This window comes from Lepidochelys kempii, chromosome 19 (genome assembly GCF_965140265.1).
Source record: "Lepidochelys kempii isolate rLepKem1 chromosome 19, rLepKem1.hap2, whole genome shotgun sequence".
Classification (NCBI taxonomy): Eukaryota; Metazoa; Chordata; order Testudines; family Cheloniidae; genus Lepidochelys; species Lepidochelys kempii.
The window spans coordinates 15,444,947-15,467,000 of NC_133274.1; positions in this window are offsets into that span (position 1 = coordinate 15,444,947).

Consider the following 22,054-nt stretch of genomic DNA (forward strand, 5'->3'; position numbering starts at 1 on the left):
AGTTTGGCAGCTGCGCCACAAAGGTTTATCATGTACTAGCTTTCTTATAGCTTAGGCTAGAGCTGGGGGCGGGAGGACAAAGGGGAGTTAACAGAAGGACAGACACTTTGAATGCGGCCCTAGAACCAAAATCTGAGGTCTTGATTCTCATTTACACTAAGGCCCTTACACACTGCTCTGGACAGCCATTTCCTTTTAGAGCCCTGGGTGCTTCAAGCCCTTGTGAACTGCCCAAGGGCTTTAACATCAATGAGATCCAGGTGCTGCCTCTCCAGCAATGTACAGCACAAGCTGGCATTATATTCTCCAGTGGCTGGATTTATTCTGACCTCTTGCAGTTTTACTTTACTGAGGATAAGAGTCAGGGCCAGCAATACAGCCCACATACCAGCTGGCCTCGTCTTTTTAAATCACTGCCCAAGTGGAACATGTTATTGTTACATGTCAGGGGGGATATTTCAGAGCCTTCCAAGAGCGTCAGGAATAACTGAAAGCCCAGTCTCCCCTAATGCCATCAAAGTCACATCCAAGTGACTCAGAAGAGCTCTTCCTGTGTTCGTGCAATAACGACATTTCCCTGGAATTAACGTGGGCTTCATATAGAAGGGGTTACTATAAATAACCTCACCAGATGACCCAGCCCTAATACGCAGACTAGAGGCTCAAAGGAACTAACTTCTTAGCCAGCTTCTTGCTTTGGCTCGTGTTGTTTTACTAATAATACTTAGCTCTTACGTAGCCCCTTTCAGCCATCGAGCTCCAAGTGCTTTTCTACTCAGGTCTGTGCCATTGTCCGCAGTTTTCAGAGGGGGAAATCAGTTTGCCTAGTTTAATCTAGCAGAAATGGGAATGGAATCCCCATCCCTTGTCTCCCAGGGCAGCACCCTACTCTTTAGCCCACGCCGCTAGCCAACCTGAAGCCAGCCTGCCTTACCAATTCTCTTGCATTGAGCTAGAGATGGAAAACATTGCTCCAGGTTTGGAAGACCCCAACATTCATTCCTATTTAGGAGTGGTTGGTTAAGGCCCAGGAATCTCAGTAACACTCGTTCAGCTTCCCAACAGTGGCATGAAACCGGGCAGCCCCTGCTCAGCATGCGCTCTGCAGAAAGGACCAAATTCAGAGCCAGCAGGACTTGCGCTTGCTTAGCCTGGGTCCAGCCCGGCTCAGTGTCTTCAGGGGTCTGAGCTGGAACCGGGAGGTCAGAATGGGACCTTGTGGCTTTAATACATGTGGGCTCAAAATCATCAATTTTTTCTAGAGATAGTGAAGGGGCAGAGGAGGGAGGGGAGAGGCAGCTGGGGCAGAGTGGGGCCAGACAAGGATGAGGGCCAACAGGGGGTGGAGCCTGAGGGGCAGCAGGCACAAGTGAAAGGCTCAGGACCGTGCTGACCATGCAGAGCTGCAGCCATGGGGCAGACTGGTGTCTGGAGGGCAGTTAAGTCTGTGTCATGCCCTGGCACAGCTGCAGGTGGTTTTGGGAGGTTCCACGGGAGTCTGTCAGCAGAGGGTCCGGGGGAGTCTGTCCTCAATGGCAGCAGGCTGCACGGCCCCAGTGCCATGCGGTGATTAGGAGCTCCTGCATCCTCATCCTGCTCTCTCGCCTTTCCCCATCACAGCTCCAGACAAGCCATGCAGTGGTGCTGGGACACTTTTAATAGTGGGGGTGCTGAAAGCAGTTTTTACTTTTTACCTCCACGCCCCCCCCGTATTCCCCAGAGTGGCGCCAGGAGCAGGGCCATGTCTCCAGGATGTGGGGACCCGGACAGGGTAAGGGGGCCGAGGCTGGGAAGCTGGGGGTGGGCATGGGGCCAGGAGCAGAGCCCCGGTCACGGGGCTGGCGACTGGAATGCCAGGAGCTGAGCCCTGGGCCCAGGCCTGGAGCAGGGGGCTGGGCACGGGGCCCTGGTGGGCACGGGGCCAGGAGCAGGGCCCTGGGCTTGGGGCCAGTGCCTGGGGAGCAGGGCCAGCAACCAGGGCCCCAGGAGTAGAGCCCCAGGCACGGAGCCAGCGCTGGGGAGTGGGGATGGTGGCTGGGACCCGAGCCCCGGATGCGGGACCAGCAGCCAGGCCCCCGTGTAAAACCTGGGGGTTCTGCAGCACCCCCCGCACCCTTAGTTCCTGTGCTTAGGAAGCCATGTCCCTTGTCTGGGCTCAGCTGCCTCACCTGCAGACAGGAACTGCTAGCCATCTGGTGGGGTGTGCTGGCCCCGCTCGCTGGCAGCCCAGCGCTTTGCAAACATCAAGCCTCCGGTTGGTATTCATTCATTCCTGAGCACAGCCAGTGCATCCCTCCCTCCAAGGCATTTCTATTAACAAATACTGATAACGCCTGGCACCTAGATAGCACTCTTCACACGCGACCTCAAAGCCCCCCCAGAGATGGGTGGCTCTTGTTACCCTCATTGTGCACATGGGGAAAACATGGTGTAGACACTTGCCCGTGGTCACAAGGCGAGCCAGGAACAGGGCGCCGATCTCCTGACTGCTTTCCTGGCACACCTGGGCAGAGCCACAGCCAAACAGAGCACACAGTAACCACAGCACTCCCTGGACCTGCCTGGGCAGGTTTCTGCACTGGCACCAAGCTGCCGGACCCATCTGCATCAGAGAAGGTTTTGCCTAGCCAGCGCCAACCCTCCTCCATCCCTCCCACCCACCTGCACCTGGCCTCCTTGCTTCGGAGTGGAGCCTCCTGCTCCAGCTTGTCCCTAACACGAGGGCTTCACAGGAGGCCACACCCTTGGGTACGTGCTCTAGGCAGATGTGGGAGCTTTTCTGCCAGCTCTTCCTTTGCTTAGAACATCCCGCAAGAGGGCTCTCCCAGCCCTTTTGACACAGCTTGACTCTTCCGAGGTAGTATCGTGTAGCGGTTAGAGCCATGGACTCAGAAAACCTGGGGTTGGTTCCCAGATGGCCTGTTGTGTGACCTTGTGCAAGTCACGTCACTGCTCTATGCATCTGTTTCCCCAGCTATAAACTGGGTATAATGCAGAGGTCCCCAAACTGTGGGGCGCATCCCCTTGTTTGGGGGGCATGGCTGGGGCCTGGTGCAGGAAGGGAGCGCCACCCAGCTCCACTCTTGGCCCCGGCTGCCAGCCCTGCGCCTGGGGTCCTGTCTGCTAGCGTCTGCCAGTCTTGGCCCCCAGCCCAGGCTCCACTCCTGACCCTGCCCCTACACCCAGCTGTGGCCCCAGCCTTGGCCCCCTTACTCCTGTTTCTTACTCCCAGGAGCCGCAGTCCCGCTCCTAGCCCTGTGTATGGAGGGTGCAGACAGGGGTAAGGGCAAGGGTGCAACCCTGAACATGTGGACCACTGGTATAATGATACCAACCTCCTTTGTAAAGTGCTTTGAGATCCACTGGTGAAAAGTGCTCGTTAAGAGTAAGGGATTTTTTTTTTGAAGTCACATATGGGGCTTCCTTATGCTGCAGTGACACAGGTTGTAAGCCCTGTGGTTTATTTTGCTCTGCGAACGGTTTTGCCTTCATTTTCAGTGAACTGTACCCGTAAAGCACTAAGGCGTCGGCGGCTCCAGGCAGCCCTTACGTGCCAAGGTCAGTGCAGACTGCCACAGGGGAGACCACGCCGTGCTCCCTTCCTACAGACGTCGCTTTTGTTCTTGCCCCTTTCGTTGTTCCTCACTGTGCTGCGAAGGGGCCTCACGGGCCTGAGGGAAACCCCTGGACACAGAACTCTGTGTGGCTGCTGCCAAAGCCTCAGGGGCAGGGGAAGACGGGGGGGTGGAGCACAGGTGGGTGCATGAGGGGCGGGAGGAGGCACGGGGGGTAGACTGCAGTGATCCCACTGCATATGAGGCTGCACAAACACATGGGCAGATCCGGATCCTGCCTCAGGCAATGGGGAACAGGGAGGGACAACACCACAATCCTCACTGGAGTCGGTGAGACGCCCTATGGGTGTCAAAGCCCACAGGACCCACTGCTCAGAGCTCAGTTTCCATCAGGGCCCAACTCTGTGGGCTTCCCTGGAGCTGGATGACGGACACATGTGACTCCACAAGTCCGTGTGTCTTCACTGGGGTAGGAAAGTTATTGAGCTGGTCAGCAGATGGGAGAGCAGATGGATTAATATGCAGCTGAGACAGAGATTGATCGATGTCTGCCCAGGCCTAGCGAGGGAGCGAACGACGCTGGGGAAAGAGAAATTGAGTAGTTTGTAGCTCAAGGAGGGGGAGTAACCTACAAGGAAAGAGACTGCAAAGGAGCTAGAGACAAAGTGTTCCAGACCGACGCAGCCGACTCAGACAAAGGAAAGACATTTCCAGGCAGAGGCCAAAGCGAACCCCCCTTGGGGTGCAGTGGGCACACAAGCGGCCAATTGCATCAGAAAGAACCTGAGTCCCGGGATGTGCGTAGAGTCTGATTAGAAATAAATGTGACCCCAAGTCCTTGCAGATGCAAATCCTCCTGAGCTGAAGGGGAGGTTTGGGCATGAATTTGAACCCTGCAATGGCACATCCATCTCCGTTCTACAGCCTGATTCTTCGCTGCCCTACGTGTCAGAATGGCAGAGGGTTGTCTTCTCCATTGGTGTTAGTGATGGCGCAAGGCAACGATGAATTGAGGCCACCCTGACTAGTAATTATGAACATGCCTTTGGTCTGCAGGCTCAGGTCCCATTCAGGAGCTTTAACATAGCAGTTAGACCCAACAGAGCCCCCGTCAGGTCTTTGCTGGCAATAAAACATTCAGAGGCTGCATGCTTTTCCTTATCTCTGTAACCTTCTGCCAGGCACTCTCAGCAGCAAAAAGGACAGAGTTCAATTGTCCGGGGGGTTTCCTTAGAAAAATCATGGAGCAGGTCCTCAAAGAATCAATCCTGAAGCACTTACATGAGAGGAAAGTGATCAGGAACAGTCAGCATGGATTCACCAAGGGAAGGTCATGCCTGACTAATCTAATCACCTTCTATGATGAGATTACTGGCTTTGTGGATGAAGGGAAAGCAGTGGATGTATTGTTTCTTGACTTTAGCAAAGCTTTTGACACGGTCTCCCACAGTATTCTTGTCAGCAAGTTAAAGAAGTATGGGCTGGATGAATGCACTATAAAGTGGGTAGAAAGTTGGCTAGATTGTCAGGCTCAACGGGTAGTGATCAATGGCTCCATGTCTAGTTGGCAGCCGGTGTCAAGTGGAGTGCCCCAGGGGTCGGTCCTGGGGCCGGTTTTGTTCAATATCTTCCTAAATGATCTGGAGGATGGTGTGGATTGCACTCTCAGCAAATTTGCAGATGATACTAAACTGGGAGGAGTGGTAGATACGCTGGAGGGCAGGGATAGGATACAGAGGGACCTAGACAAATTGGAGGATTGGGCCAAAAGAAATCTGATGAGGTTCAATCAGGATAAGTGCAGGGTCCTGCACTTAGGACGGAAGAACCCAATGCACCGCTACAGACTAGGGACCAAATGGCTAGGCAGCAGTTCTGTGGAAAAGGACCTAGGGGTGACAGTGGACGAGAAGCTGGATATGAGTCAGCAGTGTGCCCTTGTTGCCAAGAAGGCCAATGGCATTTTGGGATGTATAAGTAGGGGCATAGCGAGCAGATCGAGGGACGTGATCGTCCCCCTCTATTCGACATTGGTGAGGCCTCATCTGGAGTACTGTGTCCAGTTTTGGGCCCCACACTTCAAGAAGGATGTGGATAAATTGGAGAGAGTCCAGCGAAGGGCAACAAAAATGATTAGGGGTCTGGAACACATTAGTTATGAGGAGAGGCTGAGGGAACTGGGATTGTTTAGTCTGCAGAAGAGAAGAATGAGGGGGGATTTGATAGCTGCTTTCAACTACCTGAGGGGTGGTTCCAGAGAGGATGGTTCTAGACTATTCTCAGTGGTAGAAGAGGACAGGACAAGGAGTAATGGTCTCAAGTCGCAGTGGGGGAGGTTTAGGTTGGATATTAGGAAAAACTTTTTCACTAGGTCGGTGGTGAAACACTGGAATGCGTTACCTAGGGAGGTGGTAGAATCTCCTTCCTTAGAAGTTTTTAAGGTCAGGCTTGACAAAGCCCTGGCTGGGATGATTTAATTGGGGATTGGTCCTGCTTCAAGCAGGGGGTTGGACTAGATGACCTCCTGAGGTCCCTTCCAACCCTGATATTCTATGATTCTATGAAACTTAACAAACATCAGCTTGAGTCCCCAGCCAAACCCCTGGAAATGAGCTAATCTGCACTCGGATGCTGTGGCGATGAGCAAGGGGTCGATGCCCTTATGGGACCCTCACTGGTACCTAGATACTCAGTGATGGATGCAGGTAAGAAAGAAGGGTCCCAGCCTGGGTAAAACTGGGGCTGCCGAGCAGGACCTCCCGTCTGACCACAGCCCTGACCCAGGCACTTCCTGGGGTGCTCCCAAGCCCAGATTCTCCCTCCTGCTGCTCCTCCCTGGCTGCTTGTTCATAGCCTCAGCTGCTCTCCAGGTCTGCAGCTCCCCAGCTGCCCTGCATAGGATGCTGCGGCTTTAATCCAACACACTGATCCAGTCTCACGGCCTGTTCTCCGCCTGCCTTGCCCCTGTTAACCAGCCAGCCTTGGTGGGCTTGTGAGATCAGCGGCAACATTACTAACATCCCAGCTGGGTTGGGGTTGTGCGCACACTGGACTCACCTCTTTCTGCTACACACAAACCCAGCATGCCTCAGCCATCTGCACCCTGAACCCAGCCAGCAGGCCTCCACGCCAAGGCTGGCCGCCAATCTCTGAGGATCACAAGCTACCACTACAATGGGCTCCACCATGCCCCCGCCCCCGCCCTGGATCCTGCCGCAATAACCGTGCAGCCAAAGCAGGGGTAGCTCCTCCACCTGTGCTGAATCCACACCTGGCACCACTGGAGAGGAGTGTGCAGAGCCAAAAGCCTTCCGTTTAATGTGTTGGCGGGCTAAGGACACGTCTGCACAGGGGCCTGGGCAGGACAGCCAAGTGCTCCCACAATGCACCAGGAAACACTTGCCAGCACAGCTCATGTTATCCAGGTGCTAAGAACTTTGGGGCATGCACCCCGAAATCCTAGCACCTAACCCAGGTTACTGTGGAGCCAGCGAGGACACAGGTGTGCGGGTATGAGAAGTGTGTGGCTTGCCGTGTGGATACTCGCAGGTAGGCTTCGCTCACCAGTGTCCACCCCCAGGGGCCTGGAACCTGGTAAACACTTCTGTGAACACATACCCAGAGCTCTGGGCTGGGCTCTTGTTAGTGGAACCCGTCAGAACAGTGGATTCTGGAATTATCACCCCATGGAGATGCATGGGGCAATTCAAATCTCACTTAGCTGTTGTTCCAGACTATCTTGTACCCTGTGTGCTACCCTTCCATTTCCAGGGGTTTGCGACACCAGGTGGCATTCTGAGAGACAGAGAAGATGCAACATATGAGGAGACATACACACACAATGCTCTGCCTTGTGTGGATAGAGCTGAGCAAATAAATTGACATTTCAGGAGGGAAAAAGTCAAGAAACATTTCAACACTTTTTTATTGCAGCCCCTCCCCTTCCCTCACCCCACTAGCCATTTTTAAAAGTCTGCTCTGGAGCTGGTCCAAATTTTCCAGATTTGTATTTCAACGTTTAGAAATGTCCAAACATTCTGCATAGCCAAACATCCAAAACATGGTGGCTGTGCGCAAATTCTCAAAAGCAATACAAACCCCTTTGTGACACTTTTCCCTGTGTGTGTGTGTGAGTGTGTGTGTGAATCTTTTATTTTTAAAAATAAATAAAACACCCTGACTTGCAAATTGGCCTCCAGCCTGACATCATTGCTTCCTAGAGTTGCCATTTCATATTGTGCTAAGTGGTTCAATTCTGTGCCATTTGAAATGGTCCCACACGTGTGTACAGTATTGTACCAGGAGCCGCACTGTGGCAAGATTAGGCACTGCTCAGCCCTGGCACTCGCCTGGTTATATTCCTTTCTTGGCTCCCACCCGATGAAAATGATCACATTTCTGACTGCCTTCAGCAAGCATTCCTGAGCCATTTAAAAATTAATTGCCACCATAATAATGAACAGACAAATGCTTGCCTGAAACATGTTTTCATTTCCCTTAACTGGATAATTCCCTAGAGAATTATAATCCACCCCAGGCCCTTAATCACGTCTCACAATATAAAATGCATTCCAAATGCCACAAATAGATAGCAGATAAAGGACAATGAATCTTTATGGCAACAAATGCTGCATAATAAACTGGAAGATACTCCTGAAAATCAAATCCCAATGAGTTTAACTGAAAAATACTGTAATAACTGAAATGTTTTACTGTATTAGTGTCTCACTCATAAATGTCACATTAGATCTCAAGGCCTTGGGATGATCATTCTGTATTAATTCAGAAGGCTCCATGCCTCTCCAGTGTAAGACATCATTAACCCTTTTGCTTCTGCTGCTGTTGCAGGAACAGCCTTGAACCCTCACAGCTCCAGCTAGCCCCCTAGTTCACTGTACGGAGATGTCTCAATGAGTTGGAATCATGGTAGTCCTTCCTTCATTTACATGAGAACATAAGAATGGCCACACTGAGTCAGACCAATGGTCCATCTAGCCCAGCGTCCTGGCTTCAAACAGTGGGCAATGCCAGATGGTTCAGAGGGATCCATCCCCTGCCATCCAGTCTCAACTTCAAGCAGTCAGAGGTTTAGGGACACCTGGCGTATGCGTAATGGCCATCGATGGGCCTATCCTCCATGAAATGGGCCTATCCTCCTCATCTAGTTCATTTTTTGAACCCAGTAATAGTTTTGGCCTTCACAATGTCCCCTGGCAATGATTTCCACAGGCTGACTGTGCATTGTTTGAAAGAATACTTCCTTATGTTTGTTTGAAACCTGCTGCCTATTAATTTCATTGGGTGACCCCTGGTTCTTGTGTTATGTGAAGGGGGAAATAACACTTCCCTAGTCACTTTCTCCACCCCAGTCATGATTTTAGAGACCTCTGTCCTATCCCCCCTTGTCGTCTCTTTTCCAAGCTTAACGGTCTCCTTTTTTTAATGTCTCCTCACAGGGAAGCTGTTCCATGCCTCTAATCATTTGTGTTGTTCTTTCTCTCTACTTTTTCCAGTTCTAATGCATCTTTTTTGAGATGGGGCAACCAGAACTGCACGCAATATTCAAGGTGTAGGCGAACCATGGATTTATATTTTCGGTCTCATCCCTTACCTAATGGCGCCTAACTTCCTTTAACTGTTTTGATGGCTGCTGCACTCTGAGCCATGGTTTTCAGAGAACTATCCATGATGACTCCCAGATCTCGTTCTTGAGTGGTGACAGCTACTTTGGACCTTCTCATTTTGAATGCATAGTTAGGATCATGTTTTCCAGTGGGCATTACTTTGCATTTATCAACATTGAATTTCATCTGCCATTTTGTTGCCCAGTCACCCAGTTTGGTGAGATCCCTTTGTAATGCTTCAGAATCTGCTTTGGACTTAACTATCATGAGTAATTTTTTTCATCTGGAAATTTTGCCACCTCACTGTTTACCACCTTTTCCAGATCTTTTATGAATATGTTGAATAGGACTGATCCCAGCACAGACCCCTGAGGGACACCACACTCCATTCTGAAAACTGACCATTTATTCTTACGCTTTGTTTCCTATCTTTTAACCAGTTACCAATCCATGAGAGGACCTTCCCGCTAATCCCATGACTTTGCTTAAGAGCCTTTGGTGAGGGACCTTGTCAAAGGCTTTCTGAAAATCTAAGTACACTATATCCACTGGATCACCCTTGTCCACAAGCTTTTTAACCCCCTCAAAGAATTCTCGTAGATTGGTGAGACATGATTTCCCTTCACAAGAGCCATGTTGACTTTTCTCTAACATATCATGTTAATCTATGTGTCTGATAATTCTGTTCTTTACTATGGTTTCAATCAATTTGCCTGGTACTGAAGTTAGATGGCCTGTTATTGCCAGGATTACCTCTGAAGCCTTCTATAAAAATCAGTGTTACATTAGCTGTCTGCTAGTCATCTGGTACAGAAGCTGATTTAAGTGATCGGTTACATATCACAGTTAGTAGTTCTGCAATTTCAAATTTGAGTTCCTTCAGAACTCTTGGGTGAATCCCATCGTATCCTGGTGATTTATTAATGTGTAATTCACAGGCACTTTGTGCTGAAAGGATAAAAGGTACAGTTTAGTTTGTTCCTGTGTGTGTTTTCTTTCTAATGTATAAAGAGACCCTGATTTTTGTTTAAAAAGGGTATTTTCCCTCCCATTTGTTTATTTTTTCTTAAGACACAAGAGGAGCAGTGAGGTTGGTCTATCACAGGTTTGCAGGAGGACTCCCTGGAGGTCTCCATGATGTGGATTATGAGCCTGATCCAAAGCCCATTGAAATCAAGGGGAGTTTATGATAAAGGAAAATTGGGTCTGAAGTGAGACACATACTTTGTAGCCAAGGGCCTTGAGAGGTGTGTGTAATATATTTAGTACAGTTATTGTTCCATACCTATACCCATCACATATTACAGCGGGAGAACACAGCCACAGTCACATTTGCTCTAGTGTCCCCAGTGCGAAGGGCCTTTTCCAGTTGCTTGCGACCTCCAGAGACTTTCACATTTTGGACTGAAATTCTCCAGCTCTGGCTGTACCCGGGAGTGAATTTTGATTTGTGAAAATCTGAGAGAAAACAATTCTTTCACTCCACACCTCCCTCTCATTCACGACATACCCCCCTGCAGGCCCAATTCTGCTCTCCGTTGCACCCATCTATATTCAGAGTAAATCCATTTACTGCATTGGTTTGCTCCAGATTCATATTGTTCTCATTCTAAACAGAATTAGACCTGGAATGGGACACCGAGCAGGGGATCCCTGCTTCCTTCACTACAAACCATCCAACCTTGTCACTGAGGTGTCATACAGCCAGCACAAGACTTATACTTAAGTCCCACTCAAGACTTCAAATTAGATCTTAAATGGGATCTAGGTGCTACATAGGCTTTCTGTTGGCCCTCTATAGATGGCTGAATGAGGCAAGGGTCCGGGGGAAGAAGCAGAATATGATCGTATAATTAAAGATGGTGTCATGATTACAGCGGGGTGAAACTTTTCATCCAAAACTTTATTTCAGTGAAAAATGCAGATTTGGCGACTGAAACATTTCATGAATACAGGTTGGTTTCACCATATTGTTCACATTGGGGGGGGGACCCCCCAAAAGTCAAATTGTTTCAAGTTTGATTCAAAACTCCTTTTTCATTTCAAAAATGTCCTTCAATTTTATTTTAAAAATTCAAAAATGTTAAAATAATGCCTGAAATTGGAATGAAATGTATTGTTTTTGGATCAAACAAAACATGTTCCTTGACCCAAAATGATTTTTTTCAACTTTTTGGTTCAGCAAAAGTTTCATTTTTGAGTTGACTCAAAACAATTCTCCTCCCTCCACTCTGATTTTTCAGAATTGCCCCAAACCAAAAATTCAGCTATCAGCTCCAGTCATAATGCATGTACACCAGAGGGAAGAGGAAAGAGTGACCGTAATTCTTTCACCTCTCGATTTTTCAGTGCTTTAACTTTGCAATCTTCGCACTTTCTCAGTGCAGTTGGGAGCAGCTTTCCATTTGTCAGCTGAATGTGAACTCTCCTAAGATTTGGGAGTGCTTGGATTCAAGGTGTTGGTTTCAGCTCCTCTCTAAAAAAAGAACAGGAGGACTTGTGGCACCTTAGAGACTAACAAATTTATTTGAGCATAAGCTTTCGTGAGCTTATGCATCCGATGAAGTGAGCTGTAGCTCACGGAAGCTCATGCTCAAATAAATTTGTTAGTCTCTAAGGTGCCACAAGTCCTCCTGTTCTTTCTGCGGATACAGACTAACACTGCTGCTACTCTGAAGCCCCTCTCTAGTACAGGTGTAACCTTTGAGTGGGCTAGAGTTCACTTCATTTCCCGTCTCCAGTGCCTTAAAAACCCCCCAGAGTTCAGTCTCTCAGGATTTTCAGCAAGGATTGCACAGGGTCAACCTCTGCACATTCAAGTCCCAAAAGGAACTAAAGAAATGAATTTAATTAAATAACTTTATAAAATCTTATGATAAAGAAACAAATAATCTAATTTTTACAGCGTGACATGGCTATTTTTATAATCCGCAGACATTACTTTCACAGTTATACATAAACATAAATAAAGGAAACAAATTAAAATCTGAACAGTTCAGTCCCCACAGAAACACCGTGAGAAGAAACAGAAGGTTCCCAGAAGCGCAGGGTTAGTTCACCTAAGTCTCCGTTCGAGTCTTTGATCACCAAATCTAGACAGTCTGCTGAGTCTAAACAACATCTTCCTTCCACTTGCTTGCAGGGCTCTTCGGCTGGAATCCAGGCAGACTCTCCCCCTGCTGACATCACTGCCAGCCAGCGCGCTGACGGATTAACCCACTGCTCAGTGTCTAGATTTAAAGAAAACCCCGTTACAAGAAAATACAAATCTGAGACTAGCAAACCAGAAATGACTCTTTCCCCATTGCTACAGTTAAAGAAAAGTGGGTGGATCGTACTAGTTGAGACAATGTAACTACAACAGTTTGGCTAAAATCAAAACAACGGTCAAAGTGTACAATTAAAATAAAAGAAGTGGTTTTCCCCTCCCAGTTTCCCCTGGTGATAATTAGCATTGCCCAGGCCTCCCCGTTCAAGGGTTAACAACAGCACTAACCTGCTGCAAAATGCTTCAGACTTAGGGACAACAACCTGCTTCCTGCTTCTGGGCTCAGCTTCTCCCAACTCACCCAGGGCACATGGCCCCCTGCAACGCACCTGCCCTGATCACTCGCCCTCAGGGCATCTGACCCCAGCAACAGGGAACCTAGTGGACCCAAAACTACCACACCCAATTCCAGAAGCTTCTGGATGTGGAGTGCTAAATCTGCCTAGCAGCAATGACTCAGACACTGCTCACTCCTATCTCCCCCCAGTGGGTCTCTTAAAGAGATGTCTCCCTATTAGGCACATGGGTTACACAGGCATATGTACATTCCAGATATATACCCTAATCATCTTTAAAAGCCCACACAAATGAATTCAGTGAAAGAAGGCTTGTAATTTCTGGTGTCCTGGGAGAGCGATTGTAATTCATCCAATTACTTTTGTTGTGAGCAGAGAGGGGTGAATTGGTTTGCAGAACCCTTGAAGTTAATCAAGTTTGGTTAATTGTTCTTGCTGTAGTTTTCTGATTTTCTCATCTTCCCAGACTGAGAAGGAAGGAGGTGTATAAATTACTCTAACGAAGGATGTGGGTATCAGGTTGCATACTGCTTTGGATTACTTCAGGGTGAAAGTCACAACAGAAATGTAAGAGCATTATCATCAGATTTTCTCTCTGCACCCTAAGAAGGAAATTCAGAAGTGGATGTTTCCAAGAAGAGCGCTTTCTAATTCAAATTAGAAAATAGGGTCTGCACCGAGGATTTGCAGGCCCGGATTAAGGCCTAGGTACTGCAAGGAGAATGCTCCAAAGGAGTTAAACTCCTAACTTCTGTTTAGGCTCCTAAGTTTCATTGATTTCAGTGGAAGTTAGGAACCTAAATAGCCGAGTTCCTTTTGAGCATTCCACCCTAAAGACCTGTGTGAAGTGCCCTAGCTTCTGCAGCCATGTGATTACATGAGACTCTTAGCTTTCATTACCAACAACAGCAACAAAGACTCTAGCTGTTATGATGGGGAAGAAGAGCTTGAAAACATGAATTAAGTGTAACTGATGCAGTGACATTTAATTCAAATGGAAATTTAACAAAATATGCAGCCGGAGGCAGACGCTGAGCATGTATAATTTCAGCCCAAACACTTAAAAATTCGCAGTTATAAGCAACTGAAAACAGGCTCTTATAATGGGAAGTGTTGGGAAAGCTGGCCTATAAGAGCAGTTTTCAGAGTAGCTGCCGTGTTAGTCTGTATCCACAAAAAGAAAAGGAGGACTTGTGACACCTTAGAGACTAACCAATTTATTTGAGCATAAGTTTTCGTGAGCTACAGCTTACTTGTATGTCTTCCGGGGAATAAAGTTTCCCTGCACATTTCCTGGAGGCTGAGCTGTGTCTAGCTGGTTGCAAGGCCCCCAAGCAGTAGATGTGTGCATGACATGGGTGGCCTGCTTTCTCTAGGGAATGCCAGGCTGGCACTAGCAGGCTTTCCTCACCCCCACAACTTTAATAAGCAGTTGGCCGCATGCCAAGTATTTGTGAATCCAGAGCACACCATGATGTGTGACCTAGTTCTTCATTGGTCCACTGACCCTTTATTTCTGTCCTATTTCTAGGCTCTGATTGGTCCTGCTGTTGCCATAGAGACCGAGCTCCATCTCCCCCCCCCCCTTCCATCCATGGCACCAAGAAGGCATTGGCTAGCTCTTGTTTCATCAACCCTCGCCAAGACACACATCCGGCTCCTGATTCTCCCCGCTCGGCCAATGGAGCTGAGGGCGGATTGAGTCACCATGACGGGAGGGAGGAAGATTTCCTCGCCCTTCACAGGGATCCCATTAAATTTGCTTTCTGCACCCCCTCCTTACTAGGCCAAGCCACAGGCTCTGCACAGGGGTTCCCGTCACTTACCCTGCACTCTGCCCCCACCAGGGTGTGTCCCTGGCCTCCTGTGTGTGTTGCTACAGTTGGAAACTTACTTCTGCTCGGTGTACTTTATCCCTGACACTGAGTGCTCAGCAAATCCTCCCCTGCTCTGCTCACATGGGACAGGGAGACAGTTCCTGTTATGGACTGGGAGCTGAGGGGCATTGATAATGCTGCCCACTTCTTATTTACAATGTCACCAGAAAGTGAGAACAGGCATTCGCATGGGACTTTTGTAGCCGGCATTGCAAGATATTTATGTGCCAGATATACTAAATGTTCATATGCCCATTCATGCTTCAGCCACCATTCCAGAGGACATGCTTCCATGCTGATGATGCTTGTTAAAAAAATAATGCATTAATTAAATTTGTGACTGAACTCCTTGGGGGAGAATTGTATATCCCCTGCTCTGTTTTACCGCCATGCTGCCCTATATTTCATGTTTGAGCAGTCTCAGATGATGACTCAGCACATGTTGTTCATTTTAAGAACACTTTTGCTGCAGATTTGACAAAACGCAAAGAAGGTACCAATGTGAGATTTCTAAAGATAGCGACAGGTCTCGATCCAAGGTTTAAGAATCTGAAGTGCCTTCCAAAATCTGAGAGGGATGACGTGTGGAGCATGCTTTCAGAAGTCTTAAAAGAGCAACACTCCGATGCAGAAACTACAGAACCCAAACTACCAAAAAAGAAAATCAGCCTTCTGTTGGTGGCATCTGACTCAGATGATGAAAATAAACATGCGTCGGTCTGCACTGCTTTGGATTGTTATCGAGCAGAACCTGTCATCAGCATGGACGCACGTCCTCTGGAACATTGGATGAAGCATCATATGAATCTTTAGCGCATCTGGTGCGTAAATATCTTGCAACACCGGCTGCAACAGTGCCATGCGAACACCTATTCTCACTTTCAGGTGAATTGTAAACAAGAAGCGGGCAGCATTATCTCCTGCAAATGTAAAAATACTTGTTTGTCTGAGCGATTGGCTGAACAAGAAATAGGACTGAATGTATTGTAGGCTCTGAAGTTTTACATTGTTTTCTTTTTGAGTGCAGTTATTTTTTGTACATAATTCTACATTTGTAAGTTCAACTTTCATGATAAAGAGATTTCACTACAGCACTTGTATGAGTTGAATTGAAAAATACTATTTCTTTTGTTTTTTACAGTGCAAATATTTGTAATAAAAATAAATATAAAGTGAGCACTATGCACTTTGTATTCTGTGTTGTAACTGAAATCAATATATTTGAGAATGTAGAAAACATCCAAAAATAGTTAAATAAATGGTATTCTCTTATTGTTTAACAGTGTGATTAATTGCTTGAGAGCCCTAATAATAACAGTAGTATTCTGAGTCTCTTCCAAGTGTAACTCTAAACAGTTAACCTGGATGGAAAGTCTAAGGGGATTTTTGTAGAGTATGGACTGAGCACACATCTGGCCATCAGGAGAGCTGGATTCTGTCACTGATTCCGTTTTTGACCTTGGGGAAACTGAGTCACTGGACAGGGAAGTGACTTGCCCATCTGTAAAATGGAATAAACAACACTTACCTGCTCCCAGTGAAGGATGAGTCCAAATTTGTTGTTTGTACAGCAAGGTAAGATCCTCAAAACAAGGGTGCTAGAGAAGTGCAAAGTGTGATTAATTGCATCGTTGTTACAATGGTGCTTTGAGACACTTAGGCTGACAATGCCAAAGGAAGACAAAGGGTTAGAATACATGATCTGCACTGCATCCTGGGAAACTTTTGCTGCACATTTCCACATCTGTCTGGAAACACAGCGCGTTCCCACATCCTTTTGACTTCATGTTTCTTTTCCCAGCCCCTGACTGTTCCTAATGCCAAGCCTTCTGTTCGGCCCTTATACGCACCCACACCGAGCTCCCAAAGACCATGGTAATAATACCACCAGCCCTACACCTGGGTGAGTTAAAGCTCCACTTTCTACAACTGCTCAGCAGTTCTCCAGCAGGGTCCTGAGGCCTTTGCAGAAGCAGAGTTCGAAGTCCGGATCCTGTGCAGAAATCCAAGGCTTTGTCAGTGCCTCCTCCGTGCCCCTCGTCTTGGAACCAGAGCTCCCGCTGTTTAACATGCTTGTACTGCACCAGGCTCCAGTGCGGCTTCCCGAGCCAGAGAGGCAGATCAGTGAGAACAAGAATGGCACTTTTTAATATTTAAACAAAAGTGTTTGATCTTTAAACCATAAGGTTATTCTTCAGAAGATCAGCCAGCAATAGAGCAAGGCTGGTTACTGGCTCCATGCCTCTTCCAGCGGCTTCCTTCATTTCAACAGAGGGATCAGGAGGCAAATGGATGCAAACTGGCCTCCAAAATCTAAGCCCGATTCTGGGGGTGAGTGCTGGTTTGTATTTTTGGGGTATTGGCTCAAACCAGCTCCAGAACCAGCTGTCGTCCTCCTCCTGCAGTTTGGACTCATCATAGGGTTTGCACACAATCAAATAGCTCATAGATTTTCAGGCCAGAAGGGACCATCATGATTATCTAGTCTGATCTCCTGCACATCACAGGTCACAGAATTTTGTCCGGCCCCTCCAGCAAGTGACCAATGCTCCATGCTGCAGAGGAAGGTGAAAAAAACCCCAGGGTCTTTGCCAATCTGACCTGGGGAAAATTCCTTCCCTTCCCCAAATCTGGTGATCAGTTAGATCCTGAGCATGGGGGCAAGATCCACCAGCCAGACACCTGGGAAGAAATTCTCTGTAGTAACTCAGAGCCCTCCCCATCTAGTGTCCCACCACCGGCCGTTGGAGATATTTTGCTACTAGCAGTCACAGATGGGTCACATGCCATTGTAGGGAGTCTCATCACACCATCCCCTCCATAAACTTGTCAAGCTCAGTCTTAAAACCGGTTCGGCTTTTTGCCTCCAGTGCTCCCCTGCAGTCATCCAAGGCTAGCCAGACTCATGCAAGGCTAGCCAGACTCATCTCTGGCTGCCAGACGACTCCATCCATCCTTATGGGGTGAGAGCCAGGCCTCCACTCCAGGGATGTTCATAGAATCATAGAATATCAGGGTTGGAAGGGACCTCAGGAGGTCATCTAGTCCAACCCCCTGCTCAAAGCAGGACCAATCCCCAACTAAATCATCCCAGCCAGGGCTTTGTCAAGCCTCACCTTAAAAATATCTAAGGAAGGAGATTCCACCTCCTCCCTAGGTAACGCATTCCAGTGTTTCACCACCCTCCTAGTGAAAAAGTTTTTCCCAATATCCAACCTAAACCTCCCCCACTGCAACTTGAAACCATTACTCCTTGTTCTGGCATCAGCTACCATTGAGAACAGTCTAGATCCATGTGGTAGTGAAACATAGTAGGGAGGCTGCACGGTTTAAATAGTGGATTTGGAGAGAAGTGAGGAGTCAGGAGAACTGGATTCTACGCCCAGTTAAATGTAAAGTATTGATTAAGAAGTTCAGTGCTCCCCATTCAGAGGGCTTCACAGAGACAAAACCCAAAATGAACTCCAATCCTCACCCTGCCACTCTCACTATATTTCTCTTACTGAGTGCATGGATAATTCCTCAGATGTGAGGAGATAACTAGGGACAGAAGAATGCTGCAGGGATTAGCTAATTAAAGAAGCTCTCAAAGAAAGTAAATCCCTAAAAATTGTTCTTGCATCTTCAAACCATGACAGACTTCCATATTACTCATTTACTGTAATTTGTTCTGTGGCTTCTGGTACCTAGGGCTAGCTAAGGAGCTCAGAAGGAAGCCACAGTTTGCTCATAACATGATAGCCCATCTAGGAACAGGGACAAGCTGAAGAGAACACCCGCTGCTGCTCCAGCTCCAGGCTTTGGGCTTGATTCGCACAGCCCTTCATGGGAGAGGCCCAGGTCATTGCAGAGGTCATGTGTGCATCACAGCAGCGTGATCCTCTGGCCCCCTGAGCGTAGCAGAGGTGTACGTGGATACACACACAAGGGAGCCGGAGGCAGACCCTTCTCGACAACCGGGCTCATGCCCTTTAACACATTCCTAAAGGAAGTCAGGTACTGCCCCATCATCAGAAGGAGACTTCCCTCTTTACCACTGCCCCAAAGAAGCAGAGCTGAACAAAGCCTGGCAGTGCTCTCAGAGAGAGAAGCTCTCTATTAAATTGAGCGCAGTCCCCTGTGGGCAGTTCCCAGCCCCGCTCACAATGCTGGTGAAATGCTCGATATTACAGCACCGGTGCTGGAGGAACTACAGCAGGGTGGAAAGTGGGGACTTTTCCCCCTGAAAAGTGTGGCCAGAAACAGAATGAAAGTTGTTTAGTTCAAATTTTCAATAAAAAAACCTGGAAACCTGCCCAAATTCCAGACGAGTGGAAGAGTGCTAATGTTGTGTCGGTGTGCAAAGAGGGCAAGCAGGATGACCCAGGGAACTACAGGCTGGTTAGCCTGGCATCAATCCCAGGCAAAATAATGGAAAAGTGTATATGGGATGTAATTAGCCAAGAATGAAAGGAGAGGAATATAAGGATCGCCAGTCCACATGGAAGGAATGCCAGTCCACACAGTTTCATGGAAAATTGTCTTGTCAAACAAACCTGATTTCATTTCTTTGATGAGATCACAGGTTTGGCTGATATGGGTAATGCCCAGATGTGCTAGACTTAGCCTTCTGTAATGCCTTTGACATTCTGATTACAAAATTAGCACAATACAATTTCAACAGAGCATCTGTTACATGGATTAAGAACTGGCTGATGGACAGATCTCAAACAGTCGTCAACAATAAGGAATGACCACCGAATGGGGGTGTTTCGAGTGGGCAGAGAGGTGCAAGACCAGGGGTACAGGAGACGCTGGCCCTCCCACCCCTTTGGCCCCAACCAGACCTGGAAATTTGTCCTGACTGCCCCTCTGTCATGGCCAGACCAAATCTGAGTGGAGTTATGATCCCATGTGCCTGCTTCCCCTGCACCTTTGCAGTGTTTTCAGTGCTCATATGCACTGTGCACCCCCAGCCCCAGGGAGAAATGAGCAGAGGGCACCAGGAACACCCAGTGTCTAGGGGTGTGGGAGGGTTGGCTTTTGAGGCTTTCTGGGGAAGTGGAGACACAGGAGGAGGATGGGGTCTGAGGCTCCCAGAACTTCCTGGCCCTGGTGCCTGGTTTTGCTTTTCAGCCTAGCCCCCCTTTCTGGGGAAGAATCAGGGGATGGGTGTGGGGATGGGAGGTTGTGGGGCAGGATCTGGGGCAGAGAGAGCTCAGAGCTGGGGAGAACTCAGAACTAGGTGCAGGGGGGAGGAGAGCTTGGAGCTGAAGGCAGGGTAATGGTGGGGGCGGAGGGGGGAAGTATGAGATCGGGTGTGGGGCAGGGAGACCTTGGAGCAGGGTATGGGGTAATGTGGGGAGGATGAGCATGGGGGCTGGGTGTGAGGTGGATAGAGCTCTTAGCTGGGTGCCGGGCAGTGTGGGGGGAAGATCAGGGGCTGGGTGTCGGGCAGGGAGACAGCTGAGCTGTGTGTGGGGCAATGTGGGGGGAAGGGAAGGAGTTGGGGGGCAGCAGGAGGGGAGCATGTGTGGAGCTGGGCACAGGGGGAAGAGCGTGGACTGGGTATGGGGGTGCTGCAGGGCCAGGGGGAAAGCTTGGCTCTGGGTGTGAGGGCAGGGCTGGCTGCAGGGCAGGGGAGGGAGAGCTCTGGCCCCCTTCCTTAGGAAAATGCTGGTTGCACTCCTGCCGTGGGGCTTGGCAGGGGTCAGTGCTAGGTCTGACGCTAGTCGACGTTTTCATCAATGGTCTGGAAGGACATTTCAAATTTCAGAGATTGGCTGAGTGGGAAGCAATGGCGAGGACAGGGCATCAGACAGGGTGATCTGGATCGCTTAGTAACCTGGGCCCGTCAAACACTGTCAAATGGAAAGTTGTAAGTGTAGGAACAAGGCAAGCAGTGGGGGCTGTGTCTTTCTCCCTTGCTCAGTAGTGTGGCAGCTTGGTTTCCCAAGCCCTGCAAGCACATGGAGAATGGTTACTATCCACAGAGTAGCGCTCTCTTCTCCATTCCTTGCCTTACTGCTTTTCTGTGTTGCAGAACCAACAACCAGAACCCAGCCCTTGTATGAATCATTTCTCCCAAAAAGTCTGTATAAACACACTCAGTAACTTAAATGCACACAACACATTGGGAAACACACAGCTGTTTACTGGAGCTAATACGCCACAGCAAAACGCACACTTAATCTTCCTGCTGGGAAAGGCCTTTCAAAATGTGCATGTTTAGGCTTTGAGATGTTCTTTAGCTTGAACAGCCTCATTGGAATAAAAGCTGCAAACAGTTCCATTAAGGCCAGTAACAGCTATGGCCTAGAGGGAGGGTTGTTGCAAGAACCCCTTTCCTATTAAGTTGATTCACAGATTATCATTCCAGAAGGGTCCATTGTGATCATTTGGTCTGACCCCTGAATAACACAGGCCATAGGACTTCCCTGAATTCATTCTTGTTTGAACTAGAGATGATCTGTTAGAAAAACAACCAATCTTGCTTTTAAAAGGCAAGTGATGGAGAATCTACAGTGACCTTTGGTAAGTGGTTCCAATGGTTAATTATCCTCACTGTTAAATATTTACACCTTATTTCCAGTTTAGTCTGTATCTGAGTCTAGTCTTCAACTTCCAGCCATTGGCCCTGGCTGGATCGTTGTTGGCTCGATTGAAGAGCCTGTTAGCCAAGTTTTGCCCCCCATGTAGGTACTTACAGATGGTGAACAAGTCACCACTTCACCTTCTCTTGGCCCTGGTCTACACTAGGACTTTAGGTCGAATTTAGCAACGTTAAATCGATTTAAACCTGCACCCGTCCACACAGTGAAGCCCTTTATTTCGACTTAAAGGGCTCTTAAAATCGATTTCCTTACTCCACCCCTGACAAGTGGATTAGCGCTTAAATCGACGTTCCCAGCTCGAATTTGGGGTACTGTGGACACAATTCGATGGTATTGGCCTCCGGGAGCTATCCCAGAGTGCTCCATTCTGACCGCTCTGGACAGCACTCTCAACTCAGATGCACTGGCCAGGTAGACAGGAAAAGAACCGCGAACTTTTGAATCTCATTTCCTGTTTGGCCAGCGTGGCAAGCTGCAGGTGACCATGCAGAGCTCATCAGCACAGGTGACCATGATGGAGTCCCAGAATCGCAAAAGAGCTCCAGCATGGACCGAACGGGAGGTACGGGATCTGATCGCTGTTTGGGGAGAGGAATCCGTGCTATCAGAACTCCGTTCCAGTTTTCGAAATGCCAAAACCTTTGTGAAAATCTCCCAGGGCATGAAGGACAGAGGCCATAACAGGGACCTGAAGCAGTGCCGCGTGAAACTGAAGGAGCTGAGGCAAGCCTACCAGAAAACCAGAGAGGCGAACAGCCGCTCTGGGTCAGAGCCCCAAACATGCCGCTTCTATGATGAGCTGCATGCCATTTTAGGGGGTT